The following is a 25,248-nucleotide window of genomic DNA, read 5'->3' on the forward strand; positions in this document are numbered from 1 at the left end:
CATGGCCAAACACTTCCACCTTCCTGTCTTCCTCTAAGTCCTGAACAAAGTACAGGTTACGTACAACTGCACTCTCCTCCTCATAGACCTTTTTGGCTTTGAATGCCATGGACATTGACTTCTTTGGCTTTGCTGCGAAGGTTGAAAGTTTAATTTGGGCTACTTTCTCACTGCCTGTTCTTCTTGCTGCAGCCAATGCCTCCAGTCCTTTTTCACAAGCACAGATCAAGTCAGCAGATGTGGCTTTGTGGCCTGTTGAAATGTTGATCAGCTCCTGTTCTTCAGATGTGAAAGGATTGATCATCTGTTTGTTGATGACATCCGTTATTTTCCTTCTGCCTCATTTGCACCTTGGCTGTCCTTGTCCTTGTGGTGTTTGGTGTCATCCGCATCCAGGTGTGCCATAGCATTTGTCTGCTCTGACACAGCTGTCAGAACTGGAAGAGCTTTCAAGTATTTCTCCATGGCTGCTGGCTGCTAACTGATGCCAGTGAAGAGTTTTGTCTTGGCATCACGATTGTAGGTTTTTTCAAGTGCCATGTCTGTCCAGACACCATTGAACCGCCCTTCTGTTTGACGTACAGTGAACTTCCCATCCTTGAATTCCCTATAGATGTTTGGAGCTAGTGTAGGCAAGCTTCTCATAGCTTCTAGATAGTGGGGCAGGCAGGATACGTACTTGTAGTGGCCAGCAGCTATAAGGTATGGTAACATCTTTTCCACTTCAGCCAGGTGTTCCACCCACAGACCTGCACGCTCAGCATGGATGAACCGTCTAAGAATCATCACCATATCCATGTACATTAGCCATAGCTTTGTGGTAGGTGAGGTACGGGCTTCATTAAACTCAGCCATCAAACATGACAACTTTTTCAGTTGGTCAGTTGCATCAGCACACACAGAAGTTGCCTTCTATACATCCTCTTCTGACAGGGCATCTAGGAGTAGCTGGATATATATACTCCAGGTCCTTCTCTTCATCGACCAACCATCTGGCAAATGCTTCCCAGTGTAGGGCAAACATGGCTGCATACACCATAGTGTGGGCGTGCAGCATTGCATAGTAGTCTTTCCCACTGATGATTTTGTTTGCTGTTCCACGGAGACATACATCAGCTTCGACCATGATGTCTTCGATTCCAGTGGACTGCATCAAATGCCCAATGGCTCCAAGGAAATTCTGAGCAATATGGAAGCCACCCATGCGTAAGATAATTTTGGCATACTTGTCTTTGTTCTTCTTGTGCAGACTTAGAACCACCTCACACTGCGTGAAAAGAGCTGTAATCGGGCATGTAAAACTCCTGATTACTCCTGTGTACTCCACAAATAAACGTGTGTGTACGGGAGTTTGCTGTCCCGTCACACAATACTCCTGGATATGTACCAAGTTTGGGGCACAGCAGGGAGCCACTAAGGGCCATCAGTTACCATGGTGAATAATCCCCCGGTCGGGGTCAATGCAAGGGAACATTAGCATTTCACACCTTTGGGACACAAGGCAGTGGCCTCCTTCAATTGGTCAGAGGTCTTACATAGGATTGGCTGCTCAATGCTTTGTCCCTCCTCTAAACCCCCACACTATTGGTCCAGTTTATGGCCTCATTTGGGTTTATTATTACTCATTATTAATATTTATTATCATTGGTCTTCATGGTTATAATGTCAAGACAATCAGCTAGACAAAGTTGAGTTTGTTATTTTTATTATTTGTAAATGACACTGGGCACATGACATATATATATACACACAGTCAAAATTCTATAAATAAAAATACATTAGCACAGAATACACTTTACTATTAGTCATACAATATATAACCCCATATAATATATAAGGCCTGTTTATAATATATAGAAAACAATATAATATAAATACTTTAGAATATATAAATAGTACAATATATAAATAATACAATTTATAAATAGATAACAATATGGAATTGTATAGAACATATAAATGCAGTATATATATAGAAAACTATATAGAATTATATATAATACAATCTATATATAATACTTTATAATATAAATAATACTATATATAAAAAAACAACAGAATATTCAAATTATACTATAGAATAATATTTTTATGCGTAATACTAAAATAATTCACAGGCCAGCTTCTGTGGTCTCCACCGCGACTCGATCTGCACCAACTCGTGCATGATGAGTTCCCAAGCACCCCACACAGCGCAGACAAAACTGTACTGCGGGTTGGAGCCCGAACAACCCACACCGACTTTCCATCCAAGATAGCATCCTCCTCTTCAGACATGTGGTCAACTGTTGTAGTCTTCCAGATAGCTGCCTCTTCCTCTGTCTGGAGAACGCCAGTCCTGCTGCTCAGCAGCTGCAAAATAGGAGGGAAAAAAGTAATTAAACCACTGAAAATATCAAATTGGTTGGGATGGGAGCCTCTCCCAGGCTGAGTCTTTTACTGAGATTTATATTTATTTACACTTACTCTTCTTTTTCTTTGTCTCATGCGCACAATGATCCTGCTGTCCTCCATCTTGTCTTTGTTCTCATCTTGGGCCATCCTGAAACCCCTTCTAACAGTTTCAAAATACGTCTTCAGGATGCTAGAGAGAGGAAGATAGTGAGGGGGGAGAATGTGTTTATTTATAACTAACTAATCTATACAGATAAATAGTTGTAGCCTTGGGACATTCTCTTGTGACTTACCTTTAAAAACAGCAGGATCTACGTCCATCACAGCCATGGAGACGCCATTATAAAGATAGGTTGTGACCTCGAGGTTGTGGGGGGAGGATAGACTGTGGAGCAGTAATTAAAGAAGGTTGATTAAAAATATAATTTAGAAGAAAGGACTGTTATGAAACAATAGTTTTAAAGATATACCTTGTCTGTGGGTCATATTTGTGTATGTTGTTTTCCCCATTGTGCAATCTCCGTACAGCTTCCTGTAAACATCCAACATAGTATGAGGGCTCAATTCAAATACATTAATAAATAAAGCACACGAAGTTAAGCGGACACCGCCAAATGTTTGTGACGGTCAGAAAATAACTTACCGCAACAGAATTATTTCCAGCTCTCTTTAATTTCTTTGAAGCAGGCTCCTCTTTTGCCTCTTTGAGCTCATTGATGTCAGCCTCCATCTTATCCAACCTCTTGTCCATCGTCTCCAGCTTTTCAAATATCCTCTTCAAACTTGCATTTACCATATACACCAGTCTGTTTTTGTTCGGACTCGGAGTTTAAATAGCCACATTGTCCCGACGTAAAGGAGTAACATCTCTACTCTGCTCTCCCTAAAACTCCAGCGATCTTTTGCAAGCCATCTTGAAGAGCAGAGGACACCCAGATACAAACTGCTTTTCAGGGGCTACAGACTTTGTTGTAGATTGACACAATGTAAAGCACTTATCAGCCCACCTTTCCTGAATACTAATGAGGGGGGCAGGAGAATAGGGGCAATCTTGAGCTGCCAGTCCCAACACAAATTAGCATTTACAAAGCCAAGCCATCAACTAACAGCATGTGGTCAGACAAGTTCCTGTTTTCGGGCCTTTACGGGCATTTACAGGTACGCGTAACAAAGTTCCAAAGATCCCTGCCAAACAGCAGATTTAGCGGGCGTATTCATTGTCTGAATTCTCCCGTATACACCCCTTTTGACGCAGTGTCATATATTGCTTGGTCACATGTGATGATGGCATACTCTTGACCTTGTTTTCTCGACACATCCATGCAGTACTGAACAGACTGTTCAACCACATCTGGGTTTGTTGGTGACTTGGGGAAGAAGGGACCATAGCTGATCACAGTTGCAGGGATGGTATCTGGTATGAGAAATGCTTGGAATGAACTCCATGTTGGAGCAGCGCAACTTGGTTTCAGGTCCTCCAATAGTACAGTAGGGCAGCTATGCACCAAATGCCATTCCTTGTGGTACCGGAAGTCCTCAGCAATCATATCAGTACACTTGTTTTCATCAGGACCACGAATCGTGTGTAGTATCTCTTCATCTTCAAGTTTGTTTGCTTTTTCCCATACTGCATTCTGTCTGTCATATGTGGCAATCAAAACGAGGGATCTATTCCCCCCGGTCGTGCGTGCTCTTCCACAAATGAAGCACTCTTCCCTGTGTTTGATGGGCTGTGGCATTGATATCCGTGTTTTTTTAGTAGGCCTGCTGCTGTCTGGCTCAGGATTAAGTTCTGCTTCAAATGAAGTGCCTTCTGGCTTTTCACCTTTGTTCCTCTTCTGGTCAACAGTTTTACGATTTGTGTACTTTGCACGACATTGTGTGTGCCACAAAGGATTCCTCCCCAGAAAGTCACATTGAGGTTTCATCTCATTGTCAAGTCTATATGAGACAGCATCCTTTCTATTGGTTACAGCATATAGGAGGGAAGGGTAGCCTTGATTTGTCAGTTTCTGATGAGGACCAGCGTCACTGTTTGTTTTCTGACATATTATGCAAGCAGTATAGTTGTTACTGAGCAGCTTTCTCTCCAGCTTCTTGGTTGAGAACTCAGCCTCCATCCTTCATACTTCTCCAATTCACATCACTCCTCTCCTGTTCTCTCCTCGTCACTCTTATCCTCTCCTGTTCAGTTCACTCCTCTCCCTTCTCCTCCTCTCCTTTCTCCTCCACGCTTCTCCTCTCTTGTTTAATCCTCTCCTCTTCACTCTTCTCCCCTCTCCACTCCTAATCTCTTCTATTCCATCCACTCCTCTCCACTCTTCTCTCCTCTCCTATCCTCTCTACTCTTCTCCTCTTCTACTTTTCTACACTATTCTCCTCTTCCCTCTTCTTCTCTCCAATTCAATCAACTCCTCTCCATACCTCTCCACTCCACTCTTCTTTCCTGGTCAATTCACTCCTCTTTTTTCCTCTACTATTAGATTAGATTAGATTAGATTAGATTCAACTTTATTGTCATTACACAAGTACAGGTACAAGGCAACGATATGCAGTTTGGGTCTAACCAGAAGTGCAATAGCAGCAAGTGCAGGATATACAATGGTTCCGTAAGTGCAGTACATGGATATGTACTGAATAAATATAGCTAGATATGTACTGAATATAATATACAGATGGCTATTACTATAAACAGAATTTTTACAGATATGTACAATGAACATAATATACAGATGATTATTACTATAAACAGAGTTTACAGGTGAATGTGTACTATGAATATATATACAGATGGCTATTACTATAAACAGAATGTGAGCTTAGTATACTAATGTGATATATATAGAATGTGATAATATACAGAATGTGAGCATAATAAACAGATGGTTATTACTATAAACAGGATTTTCAGATAGATATATGTAATAAGTAAGGCTAAATGAGCATTATAACAATGGATTTAAAGTAGTGCAAATTAAGTTGGACAGAAGCTATCCGAGTAAAAGTGCAATGGAAAGTAATTGCATATTACAGTTAAAGTACGGTATTGCAAATGTATATGTAAACAATTGGTACTGTAAATAAACAGTCGGCAGTGCAAATTGATATTCTAGTCAGGTGAGTAGTGCAAGATGCATATGTAAACAGTTGTTACTATGATAATAGTCAGCAGTGCAAATTAACATTATAGCATTGCAAATAACAAATAACCAATAACATAATGGAGTTAGGTGTGAGGAGGGAGAGGAGAGATTATCAGTATATGAGGGGAGTGGGATCAGTGAGGGTTAGAGTTCAGTAAAGAGACAGCTCTGGGGAAAAAGCTGTTCTTTAGTCTGCTGGTCCTGGTCCGGAGGCACCTGAAACGCCTGCCGGAGGGCAGTAGAGAAAACAGTCTGTGGGCTGGGTGAGAGGAGTCCTTAAGGATGCTGCGAGCTCGGTGCAGACAGCGTTTCCTCTGGATGTGCTCGATGGCAGGTAGTTGAGTCCCAGTGATGCGCTGGGCGGTTTTCACCACCCGCTGCAGTGCCTTGCGCTCTGCAACAGAACAGCTCCCATACCACACTGTAGCACAGTTGGTCAGGATGCTTTCTATTGCACAGCGATAGAAGTTCACCAGGATAGTCGAGGAAAGCTGATTCTTCCTCAGTGCCCTCAGGAAGAAAAGGCGCTGGTGAGCCTTCCTGACCAGGCAGGAGGTGTTGGTTGTCCAGGACATGTCCGCCGAGATGTGGATTCCCAAGAACTTGAAACTGGAGACACGCTCAACAGCCATTCCATTGATGTGGATGGTGTCATGTGTGCCTCTTGACTCTTTTCTGAAGTCCACGATGAGCTCCTTCGTTTTGGTGGTGTTGAGGAGCTGGTTATTTTCAGTGCACCATGTGGCCAGGTGCTTGATCTCCTCCCTATAGGCAGTCTCATCGTTGTTGCTGATGAGACCAATCACCGTAGTGTCGTCTGCAAACTTGACGATGGAATTAGATCCGTACACAGGCTTGCAGTCGGAGGTGAAGAGGGAGTAGAGAAACGGGCTTAGCACACAGCCCTGTGGTACACCAGTGTTGAGTGTAATGGACGTGGAGCAGGTGGAGCCAGATCGAACATTCTGGGGTCTGTTGGTCAAAAAGTCCAAAATCCAGTTGCACATGGAGGTGTTGATGCCCAGGTCTCCAAGTTTGGCTATTAGCTTAGTTGGGATGACAGTGTTGAATGCTGAACTGAAGTCAACAAACAGCATGCGTGCATAGGTGTTCTTTTTGTCCAGATGTGTGAGCACAGAGTGCAGTGCCATGGAAACAGCATCATCTGTGCTCCTATTGCTACGGTAGGCAAACTGATGTGAGTCCAATGTGGATGGTAGAGAGTCTTTTAGGTGTGCCAGGACCAGCCGCTCAAAGCACTTCATTACGATGGGTGTGAGTGCTACTGGGCGGTAGTCGTTAAGGCACTTCGGGCTGGAGTGTTTTGGCACTGGCACAATGGAAGTGCATTTAAAGCATGTTGGTACTGCTGCTTGGGCAAGAGACAGGTTGAAAATGTCTGTAAAAACCCCAGCGAGCTGCTCCGCACATGCCCTGAGTACGCGTCCAGGGATGTTGTCTGGTCCAGCAGCCTTGTGCCCGCTGATCCTGCTCAGTGCCTTGCAGACATCTGTGGAGGAGAGTGTGATTGGCGGGTGGTCTGCTGGGGATTTGAGCTTGGTGGCAGTTTCACTGTTGTCTCTTTCAAAGCGAGCATAAAAGTCATTTAGCTCGTTCAGGAAGGCAGACATACTCCAGTCAGTGTGTAGAAACCTTTCCTGGAGTGAGAAATCTGCCCCCGCAGGCCACACCTTGATGGTCTTCACTGATGGCTTCACGCGATTGATGAGAGGTGCATACTTGGGCGTAAGGAACAAAGAAAGGTGGTCTGACTGTCCCAGGTGGGGGAGGGGTGTCGCGACGTAAGCTCCAGCCATGCTTGTGTAAACATGGTCTAAAGTTTTGTTTCCTCTGGTGTGACAGGAAACATGCTGGTGAAATTTCGGTAGCACTGACTTTAAGTTTGAATGATTAAAATCACCCGCAACAATAAACGCAGCTTCCGGGTGGACGGTCTGTTGTTTACTGATGGTTGCGTGAAGTTCTTTCATAGCAAACTTGGCATCAGCATCCGGGGGAATATAGGCTGCAGTGATAATAGTGGAAGTGAACTCCCGCGGTAGATAAAACGGTCTACATTTAACCATGAGAAACTCAAGGTTAGCTGAACAATGTCTCCCAACAATAGCAGAGTTTGTGCACCAAGCTTTGTTAATGTAAATGCACAATCCACCACCTCTGGTCTTACCAGAGCCATCTAATGTTCTATCCGCCCGGAATGTATGGCGTCCCGCTAGCTCAATAGCGTTGTCCGGTATTCCGCTGTTTAACCATGTTTCTGTGAAAATTAGGACATTACAGTTCAAAAGTCTCTTGTTGCATGTGATGTTGAGTCGAATCTCGTCCATTTTGTTCAACAGCGACTGTACATTGGCAAGGAAAATGCTGGGTAACGAGAGCCTATGTGGTGTTAGCTTTAGCTTAGCTCTTAGTCCTCCGCGCTTCCCCCGCCTTTGTTTACGATCTCGACGCCGCCTGCGAGCACTTCCGCCCGGCCGGGCAGGGTGCATAGCCTCGGGTGATCTGGCGATCTCAGGAAGCAGTCGAAGGTTGTCCATAAAACTGTTGGAAGTTCGCGAACCAATATCCAAAAGCTCGCATCGGGTGTACGATGTGAAGGCACAACTGTTCTGCACGAACAGACCCGAAATGAGCAAGAAAAATAAAGCAAAATTGCAGAATCTGGAGAGACCACGAGCCTCGCGATGTATTCACGCCGCAATCTTGATCTACATCTGTTGTTCAGTCCACCCCTGTCCTCTTCACTCTTCTCTTCTGTTTAATCCTCCACTCTCCTCTCCACTCCACTCCTCTTCACTGTCCTTTTCAATCCTCTGCTGCCTTCTCTTCTCGCTAACTTTTCCTCCACAACAAACTCAATAAGATCAGAACCAAATCTGCAAATGGGAAATATTGTGCATTCAGGTGAAAGAAATCTAGATGTTTGACACTACTAGCTAACTAGCTTTTGACAAATCACTCACTATATACTGTACAATACTATATGCAAAAACAAACTATGCATAATATATAGTATGTTTAGATCTTACATAACATTTGTATTTTTCATTATTGTGTACAGTCTGATATCCAATATTGCTACATATCATTTTTGTGTGGCCAGTCATGCCACAAGCTAACTAGCTAAAATTTTTCTGAACCTGAACGTATCCACCGGCCATGTAGCTAATTGCTAACAGTAGTTAACATTTAGTGCAGCCTTTAGTTATCCTTACTAGCGTACTATCTGTCTGACATGAAAAACACTTCAAGGTCCACACCAGCCTTCATACAAGTGTGTTTCTAATGATTCCTCGCTCCAAAAGTATCCCTGTAGCAGCATTTATGCTCATGTCTATTTCTTTAACTAGCAAGTCAAGTTGAAATTGTTGAATTTCTCAACTTCCGGTCGAAGCAAAATAGACATATATGACACATGCCTCTCGCAGAGCATAGGATTCTGAGCATTTAAAAAAAAAAGTCAGTCTCTACCCCATTCCTGTGAGGAGTAATGGCCCTTTAAAGAAACCACTGAAATTAGCTAAAACAGCTAAAGCTAGCTAAGTAAACTAGTAGAGAATGAATGCTGATGCTACAGGGATACGTTTGGGATGAGGAATCATCAGAAATATACTTCTATACTAGTCCTTTCAATTAATTACCATTACAATAACCATACCATTATTTTCGCAAAACGCTGGGGCAGACCTACCGGTATTCACTAAACTAACTGTCACTTCCCACAGACAATGATGAGCAGCTTCAAAATCCGTTGGTAACCGTTGGTAACCGTCAGTTTGTTGTTCCAAACTCATTCAAATTACTAAGATCATGGGTGTGTGTGTAAGTGTGCCATGATGCTAAATCATGGCTAAATCAGGCTCATCAGAGGGAGCTCTCATTTGCCTCACGAGGGGGTTCAGTTTCCTCCCATTCTTGCGATGGCATAATAGACACTACAAACTGGTCGTAAAGCAAGGTCCTTGTGACAGTACTCATGCAATGCATTTTAAAAGAAGCATAGTATTGTATGGTAACCGTTATCCTACTGACAAAGCAGCCTATTGTTGGACTGTCAATTTTTAATATTTCTCAACCAATCCAATAATAATAATAACAGAGACGTCTGCAAAAAATTGCTAAAAAAACCTTAGAGATGGAGGTCTCACATGTTGGGGATCTCAATTTTTTTGTTTTTATGGCAAGTTTGTGGTGTTGTTAGGATATTCCTACAGAGTCTGTGACAGTTTCTCAGCGGAAGAACCGGGATCCAGGGTAAGAGACGTCTGCAAAAAACTGGGTTAAAATCCTTCGAGATTGAGGCCTCACATGTTGGGGATCTCGGTGGCTTTGTTTTCATGGCAAGTTGTGGTGTTGTTAGGATATTCCTACAGAGTCTATGACAGTTTGTCAGTTTGCCAGGGTGTGTGACGTCTCCTCTCCTGGAGGAAAATACAAGTATTAGTGGTCTTGCTGCAAAATCTGGTAGAGGCCACAGCCAGGCTTGAGGGCAAGTCATCAGCAGACCTTCCCTGGTGGTCTAGTGGTTAGGATTCGGTGCTCTCACCGCTGCGGCCCGGGTTCGATTCCCGGTCAGGGAATGAGCTTTTGCCCACCACCGGCGGTCGTGATTGTAAAATGGCGAACTACGAACTCAAGCGCTGACGCCCTCGTCGAGAAGCAGGGCCAAGGAAATGTTTATGTGTGAAAAAGAACTCCTTCGAGCTGGAGTTGAACCAGCGACCTAAGCTTTTGCCCACCACCGGCGGTCGTGATTGTAAAATGGCGAACTACAAACTCAAGCAAGCTTCCTTCTGCCTGGAGCAGACCCTTTTACTTTTAGTGTGTGACCGTCCCCTTTAAGAACATGGGAATGATCCGAAGGGATTGTTCACTGAATTCAATTTCATCAGGCTCATCAGAGGGAGCTCTCATTTGCCTCACGAGGGGGTTCAGTTTCCTCCCATTCTTGCGATGGCATAATAGACACTACAAAATGGTCGTAAAGTAAGGTCCTTGTGACAGTACTCATGCGCAATGCATTTTAAAAGAAGCATAGTATTGTATGGTAACCGTTATCCTACTGACAAATTAGCCTATTGTTGGACTGTCAATTTTTAATATTTTTCTCAACCAATCCAATAATAATAATAACAGAGACGTCTGCAAAAAGCTGCTGAAAAAAACCTTAGAGATGGAGGTCTCACATGTTGGGGATCTCAAATTTTTTGTTTTTATGGCAAGTTTGTGGTGTTGTTAGGATATTCCTACAGAGTCTGTGACAGTTTCTCAGCGGAAGAACGGGGATCCAGGGTAAGAGACGTCTGCAAAAAACTGCGTTAAAATCCTTTGAGATGGAGGCATCACATGTTGGGGATCTCGGTTGCTTTGTTTTCATGGCAAGTTGTGGTGTTGTTAGGATATTCCTACAGAGTCTGTGACAGTTTCTCAGCGGATGAACCAGGATCCAGGGTAAGAGACGTCTGCAAAAAACTGCGTTAAAATCCTTCGAGATGGAGGCATTACATGTTGGGGATCTCGGTTGGTTTGTTTTCATGGCAAGTTGTGGTGTTGTTAGGATATTCTTACAGAGTCTGTGACAGTTTGTCAGCCTACAGTCCTCCGCTCTTCCAGCTGAGCTATCGAAGGCACACTGATTGGGGACAGAACCTCAACATATCAGGTTGCTGAATCTCCGCCACCGGCTAAAACTGATACAGACATTCATGCTGGTTGTTTCGATTAAGTGATGCAAAGACAACCTGATCTTCCCATACTGGGAGTCGAACCCAGGCCGCCTGGGTGAAAACCAGGAATACTGACCGCTAGACCATATGGGATCTTTCTTCCGCCTGGAGCAGACCCTTTTACTTTTAGTGTGTGACCGTCCCCTTCAAGAACATGGGAATGATCCGAAGGGATTGTTTACTGAATTCAATTTCATCAGGCTCATCAGAGGGAGCTCTCATTTGCCTCACGAGGGGGTTCAGTTTCCTCCCATTCTTGCGATGGCATAATAGACAATACAAACTGGTCGCAAAGCAAGGTCCTTGTGACAGTACTCATTCAATGCATTTTAAAAGAAGCATAGTATTGTATGGTAACCGTTATCCTACTGACAAAGCAGCCTATTGTTGGACTGTCAATTTTTAATATTTCTCAACCAATCCAATAATAATAATAACAGGGGCGTCTGCAAAAACTGCGTAAAAATCCTTCGAGATGGAGGCCTCACATGTTGGGGATCTCGGTTGCTTTGTTTTCATGGCAAGTTGTGGTGTTGTTAAGATAATCCTACAGAGTCTGTGACAGTTTGTCAGTTTGCCAGGGTCAGTGACGTCTCCTCTCCTGGAGGAAAATACAAGTATTAGTGGTCTTGCTGCAAAATCTGGTAGAGGCCACACGCAGGCTTGAGGGCAAGTCATCAGCTGACCTTCCCTGGTGGTCTAGTGGTTAGGATTCGGCGATCTCACCGCCGCGGCCCGGGTTCGATTCCCGGTCAGGGAATGAGCTTTTGTCCACCACCGGCGGTCATGATTGTAAAATGGCGAACTACGAACTCAAGCGCTGACGCCCTCGTCGAGAAGCAGGGCCAAGGAAATGTTTATGTGTGAAAAAGAACTCCTTCAAGCCGGAGTTGAACCAGCGACCTAAGCTTTTGCCCATCACCTGCGGTCGTGATTGTAAAATGGCGAACTACGAAACTCAAGCGCTGACGCCCTCGTCGAGAAGCAGGGCCAAGGAAATGTTTATGTGTGAAAAAGAACTCATTCGAGCCGGAGTTGAACCAGCGACCTAAGAATTGCCAACTTGCCACCTACAGTCCTCTGCTCTTCCAGCTGAGCTATCGAAGGCACACTGATTGGGGACAGAACCTCAACATATCAGGTTGCTGAATCTCCGCCACCGGCTAAAACTGCTACAGACATACATGCTGGTTGTTTCGATTAAGTGATGCAAAGACAACCCGATCTTCCCATACCGGGAGTCGAACCCGGGCCGCCTGGGTGAAAACCAGGAATCCTGACCGCTAGACCATATGGGATCTTCCTTCTGCCTGGAGACCAGGTGTGACCGTCCCTTTAAGAAAATGGGAATGATCCGAAGGGATTGTTTACTGAATTCAATTTCATCAGGCTCATCAGAGGGAGCTCTCATTTGCCTCACGAGGGGGTTCAGTTTCCTCCCATTCTTGCGATGGCATAATAGACACTACAAACTGGTCATAAAGCAAGGTCCTTGTGACAGTACTCATGCAATGCATTTTAAAAGAAGCATAGTATTGTATGGTAACAATACCCTTTTGGCCCCTGTTTATTTGACGTCCCACGTGCAACTTATTCCATGGGGCTGTTGGTGGCCAATTAGCGCGAAAAAAGGTCAGAGGGACTCGGAACTCTAGAACCCGTCCCAGGGGCCCGTGACGGGACGCATACGTCAGTTTCGGGCCGATCGGACCTTTCTGTCACACGTCCACCAAACACCTGTGAAAATGAATGGGATAAGTCACACGTGTCAGTGGCCCCTGTTCGGCCCCCGGAGGTCCCACGGGCCCCAAACACTGCGTGCCGGGCCCCCTCGGGCCCCCGAACGACATATCAGGAGGACGAGTCTCTAGAACTCAGGGCTAATTTTTTTTCCAAATTTGTTCAAGTTTCTCTTCAAAGGCCACTTGCACTCATAGTCAGCTCATAGACTGGCATTCCCTCTTGAAGAGTCAAACTGAAAACACACTCGAACCGATCTAGAACCACCAAACCCGGGATCTAGAACCGGGGGCCCCCGAACACCCACCGCGTCGAGTTTGGGGCCGCTGCGACCTTTCGACCCCTTTTGGCCCCTGTTTTTTTGACGTCCCACGTGCAACTTATTCCATGGGGCTGTTGGTGGCCAAATAGCGCGAAAAAAGGTCAGAGGGACGCGGAACTCTAGTACCCGTCCCAGGGGCCCGTGACGGGACGCATACGTCAGTTTCGGGCCGATCGGGCGTTTCCTTCGAACCGTTTTGCTGAAACACATATTTGGAACCGATCTAGAACCACCAAACTCGTGATCTAGAACTGGGGGCCCCCGGACCACCGCCATGCCGAATTTGGGGCCGCTGCGACCTTTCGACCCCTTTTGGCCCCTGTTTTTTTGACGTCCCACGTGCAACTTATTCCATGGGGTTGTTGGTGGCCAATTAGCGCGAAAAAAGGTCAGAGGGACGCGGAACTCTAGAACCCGTCCCAGGGGCCCGTGACGAGACGCATACGTCAGTTTCGGGCCGATCGGACCTTTCTGTCCACCCTTCACCGAGCACATGGTCCAATTAATGGCAGCCCTCTTGCACACACAGAAAGACATATGCTCAGTAGAACCAAAGCGAGGAGATTTTTGCACAAAAAATGATACACTTGGTACCGATCTAGAACCCTGCGATCCGGGATCTAGAACCGGGGGCCCCTCGACTACCAGGGCGGCGAATTTGGAGGCGGTGCGACCTTTCGACCCCTGTATTTCCGGCCGCCCACGTGCAACTTGTTCAGTTCAAACTTCACAGGCGCTTCCAGGTCAAGGGGGTGTTTTTTGGCCAAACGAGCAGCTTTGGACACGGAACTCTAGAACCCGTCCCAGGGGCCCGTGACGGGACGCATACGTCAGTTTCGGGCCGATCGGGCGTTTCCTTCGAACTGTTTTGCTGAAACACATATTTGGAACCGATCTAGAACCACCAAACCCGTGATCTAGAACCGGGGGCCCCAACCACCGCCGTGCCGAATTTGGGGCCGCTGCGACCTTTCGACCCCTTTTGGCCCCTGTTTTTTTGACGTCCCACGTGCAACTTATTCCATGGGGCTGTTGGTGGCCAATTAGCGCGAAAAAAGGTCAGAGGGACACGGAACTCTAGAACCCGTCCCAGGGACCCGTGACGAGACGCATACGTCAGTTTCGGGCCGATCTGACCTTTCTGTCCACCCTTCACCGAACACATGGTCCAATTAATGGCAGCCCTCTTGCACACACAGAAAGACATAGGCTCAGTAGAACCAAAGCGGGGAGATTTTTGCACAAAAAAAATGATACACTTGGAACCGATCTAGAACCCTGCGATCCGGGATCTAGAACCGGGGGCCCCTCGACTACCAGGGCGGCGAATTTGGAGGCGGTGCGACCTTTCGACCCCTGTATTTCCGGCCGCCCACGTGCAACTTGTTCAGTTCAAACTTCACAGGCGCTTCCAGGTCAAGGGGGTGTTTTTTGGCCAAACGAGCAGCTTTGGACACGGAACTCTAGAACCCGTCCCAGGGGCCCGTGACGGGACGCATACGTCAGTTTCGGGCCGATCGGGCGTTTCCTTCGAACTGTTTTGCTGAAACACATATTTGGAACCGATCTAGAACCACCAAACCCGTGATCTAGAACCGGGGGCCCCAACCACCGCCGTGCCGAATTTGGGGCCGCTGCGACCTTTCGACCCCTTTTGGCCCCTGTTTTTTTGACGTCCCACGTGCAACTTATTCCATGGGGCTGTTGGTGGCCAATTAGCGCGAAAAAAGGTCAGAGGGACACGGAACTCTAGAACCCGTCCCAGGGGCCCGTGACGAGACGCATACGTCAGTTTCGGGCCGATCTGACCTTTCTGTCCACCCTTCACCGAACACATGGTCCAATTAATGGCAGCCCTCTTGCACACACAGAAAGACATAGGCTCAGTAGAACCAAAGCGGGGAGATTTTTGCACAAAAAAAATGATACACTTGGAACCGATCTAGAACCCTGCGATCCGGGATCTAGAACCGGGGGCCCCTCGACTACCAGGGCGGCGAATTTGGAGGCGGTGCGACCTTTCGACCCCTGTATTTCCGGCCGCCCACGTGCAACTTGTTCAGATCAAACTTCACAGGCGCTTCCAGGTCAAGGGGGTGTTTTTTGACCAAACGAGCAGTTTTGGACGCGGAACTCTAGAACCCGTCCCAGGGGCCCGTGACGGGACGCATACGTCAGTTTCGGGCCGATCGGGCGTTTCCTTCGAACCGTTTTGCTGAAACACATACTTGGAAACGATCTAGAACCGGGGGCCCCCGGACCACCGCCGTGCCGAATTTGGGGCCGCTGCGACCTTTCGACCCCTTTTGGCCCCTGTTTTTTTGACGTCCCACGTGCAACTTATTCCATGGGGCTGTTGGTGGCCAATTAGCGCGAAAAAAGGTCAGAGGGACGCGGAACTCTAGAACCCGTCCCAGGGGTCCGTGACGGGACGTACGTGTCAATTTCGGGCCAATCGGACCACCGTCCACCAAGTACCTGTGAAATCGCATTGAATAAGTTGCACTTGTCACTGAACCTCGTTCGGCCCCTGGAGGTGCTAGGGGCCCGAAACTTCTTGGAAAGCTGCGTCACTCGGGCCCGGAAAGCACACAGATAGGGGAACGTCTAGTCACACAAAAAAACCACTTGTTGCCCAATGTCCACAGAACACCTATGAAAATCAATGGGATAAGTTGTACGTGGGACGATTTGCCGTTTGGCCCCCGGGGGCCCTGGCGGCCCCAAACTTGATCTGCCTGCTGTCACTGGGTCCCAGAAAGACCCTGGGGGATGGAGAAAGCTGAACCATGTGTGGATCAGGCCGAACCGCCGAAACGCACACTTGGGAACCACGTAGAACCTTGAAACTAAGGATCTCGCCCCGGGGGCCCGCTGGGCTACCCTCACGCCGAATTTCGAGGCCCTGTCACTTTTCGGCTCAGAGTTAAAGACACAGTGACTTGAGACAAAAAACAGGTGGTCAGGGGTCAAAATAGGCACTTCGTGGTACTGAGGAAGACTATGGTGAAGTTTAGGTGGTCGGGGGACCCCATAGGCACTTCGTGGCAATGGAGAAGAAAATAGGTGGTTAGGGGTCAAAATAGGCACTTCGTGGTACTGAGGAAGACTACAGTGAAGTTTAGGTGGTTAGGGGACCCCATAGGCACTTCGTGGCAATGGAGAAGAAAATAGGTGGTTAGGGGTCAAAATAGGCACTTCGTGGTACTGAGGAAGACTATGGTGAAGTTTAGGTGGTTAGGGGACCACATAGGCACTTCGTGGCAATGAAGAAGAAAATAGGTGGTTAGGGGTCAAAATAGGCGCTTCGTGGTACTGAGGAAGACTATGGGGAAGTTTAGGTGGTTAGGGGACCCCATAGGCACTTCGTGGCAATGAAGAAGAAAATAGGTGGTTAGGGGTCAAAATAGGCACTTCGTGGTACTGAGGAAGACTATGGTGAAGTTTAGGTGGTTAGGGGACCCCATAGGCACTTCATGGCAATGAAGAAGAAAATAGGTGGTTAGGGGTCAAAATAGGCACTTCGTGGTACTGAGGAGGACTATGGTGAAGAGTAGGTAGTTGGCGGACCCCAAAAGCACTTGGTGGACTCCCACGTGGTGCAATGGCACCCCCAGAGGCGCCTATGCTAATATATGCTAATCTCGGCCACTTTATATGCGATTTTGGAAAAGTGACAGAGCACCACTGAATAAGCAGCTTGTGTCGTCCATTTCGAGCATGCAGACCTCGAAGTGTCGGTGCTGACAATGGCAACTTAAATGAATGGGGAAAATACCACGAACAGCTTGACTTCCCTTACTACGAACTCAAGCGCTGACGCCCTCGTCGAGAAGCAGGGCCAAGGAAATGTTTATGTGTGAAAAAGAACTCCTTCGAGCCGGAGTTGAACCGGCGACCTAAGGATTGCCAACTTGCCACCTACAGTCCTCCCCTCTTCCAGCTGAGCTATCGAAGGCACACTGATTGAGGACAGAACCTCAACATATCCGGTTGCTGAATCTCCGCCACCGGCTAAAACTGCTACAGACATACATGCTGGTTGTTTCGATTAAGTGATGCAAAGACAACCCGATCTTCCCATACCGGGAGTCGAACCCGGGCCGCCTGGGTGAAAACCAGGAATCCTGACCGCTAGACCATATGGCATCTTCCTTCTGCCTGGAGCAGACCCTTTTAGTTTTAGTGTGTGAACGTCCCCTTTAAGAACATGGGAATGATCCGAAGGGATTGTTTACTGAATTCAATTTCATCAGGCTCAACAGAGGGAACTCTCATTTGCCTCACGAGGGGGTTCAGTTTCCTCCCATTCTTGCGATGGCATAATAGACACTACAAACTGGTCGTAAAGCAAGGTCCTTGTGACAGTACTCATGCAATGATTTTAAAAGAAGCATAGTATTGTATGGTAACCGTTATCCTACTGACAAAGCAGCCTATTGTTGGACTGTCAATTTCTAATATTTCTCAACCAATCAAATAATAATAATAACAAAAACTATGGGATAATAAAACGGCTAAGAGCATAGTAAATGAGGCAGAGCGAGCCAGCCAGGAGTCGAACCTAGAATCTTCTGATCCGTAGTCAGACGCGTTATCCATTGCGCCACTGGCCCACTGATCAGTTATCCTTGAGCTTACACGGCAGCTGTTGGTGTTCGACTGGGCAGAGGCCTGTGATGACATCTACTTTTTCTCATGCTATTAACAGACCTGGCGCCAACATCAGGAAAGGGTCAGATGAGGGGCCTGCTACAAAAACCTTCAAGATGGAGGCCTCACATGTTGGGGATCTCAATTCTCAATTCAAATCTTAAACGTCAATTTAAAAATTTTAATGTACAGGCTTTTTTGCATGATGTATATAATAGTGATTTACAGTTGGTTTCAATTATACCTGATGTGGTTGATGCTTGGGATTATTTCAAATCTATCTTTCTAGAAATTTGTGATAAACATGCTCCTTTACGTAGATTTCGGGTGAGAGGTAGAAATAATCCTTGGTTCAATGAATTCGTCTCTAATCTTATTAAGCAAAGAAACGTGGCTTGGTCTAAAGCAAAGAAAACAAATGGTGAGGAGTACTGGTCTCAATATAGATTATTACGAAATAAGTGTACAAAATTAATAAAGAGTTCGAAGAGTCAGTATTATTTAAACCTGATTAATGATAACATGAATTGTCCTTCTAAATTTTGGAAATTAATGAAATCTTTTATAGGATCAAATACATCCACTAATCTTCCAAAAGTTTTAAAATTGAATCAAAGATTGATTACAGACAAGGCTATTATTGTTAATACGTTTAATAGTCATTTTATTTCAGCTGGTTTGATAACAGACAATTCGTTGGTCCTTGATGAACAGAGAACTGATGAGTTGACTAATAGTGAATCAGATTTATTTTCTTTTGCCCCTGTATTGCCGTCCCAAGTTTATAAACTACTCCGAAATTTAGACTGTAAGAAATCAGGTGGGTCTGACCAAATTCAACCAATTTTTTAAAAATTGTCAGCAGATATTATTGCCGAACATATTGCATCGATTTTTAATTTGAGTCTATCCACTAATGTAATTCCGCCATCTTGGAAATCGGCTATGGTTATGCCTTTATTAAAAGGAGGCGATCCTTCCGATTTGAATAATTATCGTCCAATTTCTAAATTACCGGTTTTAGCAAAAGTTTTTGAATCTATTATAAATGATCAATTGAAAGAATATCTACTTAGTCATAATATTTTGAACGCATTTCAGTCAGGATTTAGAGCGGGCCATAGTACGATAACAGCTACTTCATTAGTCACTAATGATTTAATTACTGCTCTAGATAATAGACAACATTGTGCGGCCAACTGATCTGACATTAAACATTTGAATGTGTACATATGCATATCTTTTAATTATTTTAAGTCCCATAAACATTAGATTTACTTAGTGACTTGAATATCAGTTTTTCCTTCTCGTCATGTGGACAATAAATAAAAGTTATTTTATCATAATAGTAAACCATAAAATCACATTAAAATACTTGAACATTTTTGTATTATTTAACATTAAGAATTGTTTTAAAAAATAAATTGTAATTGTAAATAGAAGTTAATTAGTTACTACATGAATGTTAAATTACAAATAGTTACTATTGTAACAGTAAATTATTTGGATCAACAGACTATTTAAATTATTTTAGGTATATTGCCAAAAGACTAAAAGCTAACCTAAATCAATTTACATAATGTATACAATTATTTATTCTCAAATAAGCAACAAAATGTCATTACACATCAAACAATACACTATCATAATACACAGAGCTGCACTGCAGGTTTATTGCTGCTCCTGATGCTTTGAATATTTTCCCAAAACAATCAGAGTAAAGCTTAATTAAATTCAAGAGGCTTCATTTCTCCATCCCTAGCAGGCATTATACAAGTAAATTTACCTGTAAACCTATAAACTGACAAACTTCTACAGTTTAAAGACCAGGTTCAATAATTGTTTTAAGCTTTAGTTAATAGTGTTGTATTACATTAAAGGCACACTATGCAAAATTTCCATTTGTCAAACAGTGACCCCTAGAGTCGATGTGGAGTACTTGTATTTTTTCTGAGTATTAACTTCCACAGATTAATTGTTCACCACAAGACAAGTTATATGTGCTAACAAAGTTAATAAGGTCAATTTTGATTTCATGTCAACTTTAAAACAGAGTTGGCATCATCTCTTCACAGAAGTTAGCATCATCTGAAATCCTCATATGAAGCTGGATCCAAATTGGAGATGACATAATATCTAATATGCCCATGACAATTTAGAAACTGAAAATGGAACATAAAAATATGTATTAGATCTAATATAACAAAATGACAAAATTATAAAATGCATTGCGTGAATTCTTGTTTAAAGAGATGTGTTTAATCTACAATTAAACTAGGAATGTTTGTCAGAATAGTGAACATTATCAGGAAACCTGTTCCAGACTTTAGGACCCACATGCAAAAACAAAACATTCTCTCCTTTAGTGCAGTTCAATATCCTAAGTAGTACCAAAAGTCCAGAATTGTAAGATTCCTACCAGAACCTGTTAATCTTAATAGAGATGAGGAACATCAGTACAAAATCAGTTAAATACACTAAATCTAAACCATTTAGAACCTTTAGATGATGACAAAACTTCGTAATCAATACAGAACTTAAGTAATAATTGTAAAAATGAAAATTGGTTGTAATATAATATTTTATTAATCTATACCCTGCATCTTGGACTAACTTTATTTATTAAAGGTGCAGGACAACCACCTAACAGTGAATCACAATAATATCAACTAAACTCATTAAACATAACATGCTGTCCATTTAAATACTAAATCTTCATTTTGAGTTGATTCTCATTTGAACTATGGAACTTCTACATCTATGGAAACACATGTCTTCCCAGGGGCTCAGTGAGATGAGTGACAGGCATATGACCCAGAGAGTGTGGGTTCAAGTCCTTTGTCTTACAACTTTATAAAGTTGTGTCATTTCAATTCCTTTATCATACTATAACTATCTTGGCTATTTTAAACCAAGCTCGCTACAGTAGAAGGAGGGGGAAATCAGCCTTGCATCAGATACTGTGTTCAGGGTATGCATGAATCAACAAAAGACAACTAAATGAAAATCTTCTCTCTTCAACTATATTGAATTTTACACAAAACACTTTATCATACCCCTAAAAAAACAAAATATCACAGAAGAAAAGTCCTGGTGGGAATGGATGAATGTGAAATGGCCCATAAAAGATGTTGATGGATAAATGTAGATGAAGTGAGCAGTCTTTAGAATTAACAGTCTTATCTGGAACTGATGAAATGAAGTATTTGTCCTTCTGGTTGCAGCCCGGGATTCTTTGAATAAAGTCCTTGAGCAGTTGCCCTAATGCACCCAAGTAAACTCCAATCCAGCACTCAAGGGCACTTAGGTAAAGTTGGTTTTATATTCGCACATTCGCACATTCGCGTTAAAGAACTTTTTCAATTAAATAGTCAATAAAGCAATTTTTTTCCAGATTCGAAGCAGCTACATGATATTGACAACAAAGATTGTGAACTACAACATTTTCTACAATCGATCAAAATGGGCAAGTATATTTTTAATGCATACATACTTAGGAGAATATTCAATGTAGTGTGGTAACCAAGATAGGGACCGTCTAAAAAGTGAATATTGTTTTTCATCGTGTGCAAACCTGCATTATAATGATGCTGTTTAAAAAGGTGTTTATGAAATAATAATGAATGAACCTGTACATGAACTGTAATTTGGTAACAATCCAGACTGTAGAAAGTGGAAAATCATGTTTAATCTCCTGAACATAGTTAATCGCTTCATTTTACAACCGTTTATATTTATTTATTTATTTGAGAGAAAAAAATGAAAAAGAACTAAGTGTGGTGGTTTTAATAATGAAATATGATTTATTTCAAAAGGATTTGAAAAGCATCAAGATGACTGCTACAAAGCAAGTTGGATCATCTTGTCTGGACCCTACAGAACATACTACAGCCCATGTCTTGCTGTTTTATTCACCTCTGTTTTTCTGTTTTTATCTGTGATAAAGACTGTGTAACAGTGTTCTCCAGGTTTTGAATAAAAAGAATGGCTAAACTCTATTTTATGTTTTCCTGTTGTATGACATCTGTGTTTAACATGGAACTCTAACAATAACACAATTCATGTACATTGATTGATGTTTACAGTCCTGCAGAAATATTACTGTCCATACTGAATCCATCAGATTATTGACAAGTACTCAGAAAACATGACAGCAAACACGATGTTTATTTTGGGTGTGAAGGGTGTGGATTTTGGAATAAACTGCTGCTTCAATGTATATGTAATGAGTGATTATAATCAAGGTTTTCTTTCTAAATATTACATGAGTTAATACTTGTGAGATTTTACTTTGTTATAGAAGTTACCAGTGTGATTACTGAAATGTTCTTTTGATGTATTCTCTAATGTCTGTATTTGATATCTGAATGCAGTAACAGTGCTTGCTCATTTAGCCCGGCTTCCAGAAATGAAATATGGAAAGATGTTTTGTTTTATTAAGAAAGGCCTTCAACATGTGTCAATAGATAAATCTGGGAGTCACAGGGGTCATTGAAGTCTATCGTTTAAGGGAACTTTTCTCAGTTAAAGCCTTACTTTCCAGTTAGACTAAAGTGTAGCTCTTCTTGAGAGAAAGAACGCATAATCCTGATGTTTTGAGAATACTCTCCTGTTTATAGTTAGAGCCTGGCCAAATCCAACCTTGAAAAAGCTGTGTGTCAGTGTGTGTGTTAGTCTTCTTGGTTACAGGTTAAGAAACCACTGGCATTATTGGAGATTGACTGAGTGTTGTTCGGGACATGCTGGCGCCCAGCAACCCAAATCTGCGACCTGGAAGATCACGACGTGCCTAACTTAAGGGTCCGAGTTTCAGCTGCATAATCCATGGAGAAATGCTTCAGTTTATCTGTATATGTGTGGAAAATTGTTTAGATTTTATGTGTACTTAGCCAATCAGAAATAGCTAACCTGTAAGCAATGATGTAATCAATGCCCTTGGAAATGGTAGAACAGCTGTGATCTTTGTAACTGCTAGCGGTGCGGCCTACAAACTCCTGTGTGAGTCAGTCTTGAAGCAGACTTCTGCTGATGAAACTGAAAACTATCTTCAGTAAATCTTTTCTTAAATTTATTATAATTCTGACTCCTGCTCTTTATTCATCATATCTGGTTCTGGGTCTTTGACTGTGCGCCCCTAACAGGTGAACAGTTAAAAAACTAGCAAAACTCCTATGGGGTTCTTCAATGGCACACCTTCCATCAAAATATATTACATTATCTAAATTTATTTATTACTGTAATGGCTGAAAACAGTAACTTCTTTACTTCATGGATGTATTTATAGAGGAATAATTTTTTTTAAAAGAACATTGAAACCATTATAAACAAAGTACAGTTTTGACAATAACTTGACTCCCATAATGTACGTACAATTATCATATGTTTATTTAAAAAATTACTGTATTTCCCCTAAAGTATTTTTTTCGTGTTTCAAAGGGTGTAGTACTTTCCTAGTGACCTGACTGACTTACTACAGGTGAAATTTTCACAATAACTCCCATACTGTACGTGCCATTGTCAAATATGTTTATGAAAAATTAACTGTAAATGACCGTAACTATTTTTTCATGTTCCAAAGGCTGTAGTGCTTTCCCAGTGACCAGACTGACTTACTACAGGTGAAATCTTGACAATACCTCCCTTACTGTACGTACAATAAACTGATAAGTTCAAGGAAAAATTACTGTAATTCCCCTAAAGTATTTTTTTGTGTTCCAAAGGCTGTAGTGCTTTCCTAGTGATCAGACTGACTTACTACAGGTGAAATTTTGACAATATCTCCCTTACTGTACGTACAATAAACTGATAAGTTCAAGGGAAAATTACTGTAATTCCCCTAAAGTACTTTTTCCTGTTCCAAAGGCTGTAGTGCTTTCCCAGTGACCAGACTGACTTACTACAATTGAAATTTTGACAATATCTCCCTTACTGTACGTACAATAAACTAATAAGGTCAAGAAAAAATTACTGTAATTCCCCTAAAGTATTTTTTCGTGTTCCAAAGGCTGTAGTGCTTTCCCAGTGACCAGACTGACATACTACAATAGAAATTTTGACAATATCTCCCTTACTGTAGTACAATAAACTAATAAGTTCAAGAAAAAATTACTGTAATTCCCCTAAAGTATTTTTTCGTGTTCCAAAAGCTGTAGTGCTTTCCCAGTGACCAGACTGACTTACTACAGGTGAAATTTTGACAATAACTCCCTTACTGTACGTACAATAAACTGATAAGTTCAAGAAAAAATTACTGTAATTCCCCTAAAGTATTTTTTCGTGTTCCAAAGGCTGTAGTGCTTTCCCAGTGACCAGACTGACTTACTACAGATGAAATTTTGACAATATCTCCCTTACTGTACGTACAATAAACTAATAAGTTCAAGAAAAAATTACTGTAATTCCCCTAAAGTATTTTTTCGTGTTCCAAAGGCTGTAGTGCTTTCCCAGTGACCAGACTGACTTACTACAATTGAAATTTTGACAATATCTCCCTTACTGTACGTACAATAAACTAATAAGTTCAAGAAAAAAATTACTGTAATTCCCCTAAAGTATTTTTTTGTGTTCCAAAGGCTGTAGTGCTTTCCCAGTGACCACACTGACTTACTACAATTGAAATCTTGACAATACCTCCCTTACTGTACGTCCTATTGACAAATGAGTTTTTCAAAAAATTACTGTAAATCGCCGTAAGTATTTTTCGTGTTCCAAAGGCTGTAGTGCTTTCCCAGTGACCAGACTGACTTACTACAGGTGAAATTTTGACAATAACTCCCTTACTGTACGTACAATAAACTGATAAGTTCAAGAAAAAATTACTGTAATTCCCCTAAAGTATTTTTTCGTGTTCCAAAGGCTGTAGTGCTTTCCCAGTGACCAGACTTACTTACTACAATTGAAATTTTGACAATATCTCCCTTACTGTACGTACAATAAACTGATAAGTTCAAGAAAAAATTACTGTAATTCCCCTAAAGTATTTTTTCGTGTTCCAAAGGCTATAGTGCTTTCCTAGTGATCAGACTGACTTACTACAGGTGAAATTTTGACAATAACTCCCTTACTGTACGTACAATAAACTGATAAGTTCAAGAAAAAATTACTGTAATTCCCCTAAAGTATTTTTTCCTGTTCCAAAGGCTGTAGTGCTTTCCCAGTGATCAGACTGACTTACTACAGGTGGAAATTTTGACAATATCTCCCTTACTGTACGTACAATAAACTGATAAGTTCAAGAAAAAATGACTGT

The 25,248-nt window shown here is 42.9% G+C and overlaps 7 non-coding genes across 7 annotated transcripts; 2 read left to right on the forward strand and 5 right to left on the reverse strand.

Annotated features, from left to right (window-relative positions):
- The first annotated feature begins 10,066 nt into the window (after positions 1-10,066).
- On the forward strand, positions 10,067-10,138 carry trnae-cuc (transfer RNA glutamic acid (anticodon CUC)). Its single transcript has one exon. It is a non-coding gene; the product is annotated as a tRNA-Glu (tRNA).
- Positions 10,139-11,305: 1,167 nt separating this feature from the next.
- trnae-uuc (transfer RNA glutamic acid (anticodon UUC)) lies at positions 11,306-11,377 on the reverse strand. The gene has a single exon. It is a non-coding gene; the product is annotated as a tRNA-Glu (tRNA).
- Positions 11,378-11,972: 595 nt separating this feature from the next.
- Positions 11,973-12,044, forward strand: trnae-cuc (transfer RNA glutamic acid (anticodon CUC)). Its single transcript has one exon. It is a non-coding gene; the product is annotated as a tRNA-Glu (tRNA).
- Positions 12,045-12,510: 466 nt separating this feature from the next.
- Positions 12,511-12,582, reverse strand: trnae-uuc (transfer RNA glutamic acid (anticodon UUC)). The gene has a single exon. It is a non-coding gene; the product is annotated as a tRNA-Glu (tRNA).
- Positions 12,583-17,217: 4,635 nt separating this feature from the next.
- trnay-gua (transfer RNA tyrosine (anticodon GUA)) lies at positions 17,218-17,304 on the reverse strand. The gene is given in 2 exon segments: positions 17,218-17,253; positions 17,268-17,304. It is a non-coding gene; the product is annotated as a tRNA-Tyr (tRNA).
- Positions 17,305-17,423: 119 nt separating this feature from the next.
- On the reverse strand, positions 17,424-17,495 carry trnae-uuc (transfer RNA glutamic acid (anticodon UUC)). The gene has a single exon. It is a non-coding gene; the product is annotated as a tRNA-Glu (tRNA).
- Positions 17,496-17,889: 394 nt separating this feature from the next.
- Positions 17,890-17,962, reverse strand: trnar-acg (transfer RNA arginine (anticodon ACG)). The gene has a single exon. It is a non-coding gene; the product is annotated as a tRNA-Arg (tRNA).
- Between the last annotated feature and the right edge of the window lie 7,286 nt (positions 17,963-25,248).

The sequence above is a fragment of the Siphateles boraxobius genome, unplaced genomic scaffold (assembly GCF_051911475.1).
Source record: "Siphateles boraxobius isolate OS27281-9 unplaced genomic scaffold, OSU_SipBor_1 189, whole genome shotgun sequence".
NCBI classification, from domain to species: domain Eukaryota; kingdom Metazoa; phylum Chordata; class Actinopteri; order Cypriniformes; family Leuciscidae; genus Siphateles; species Siphateles boraxobius.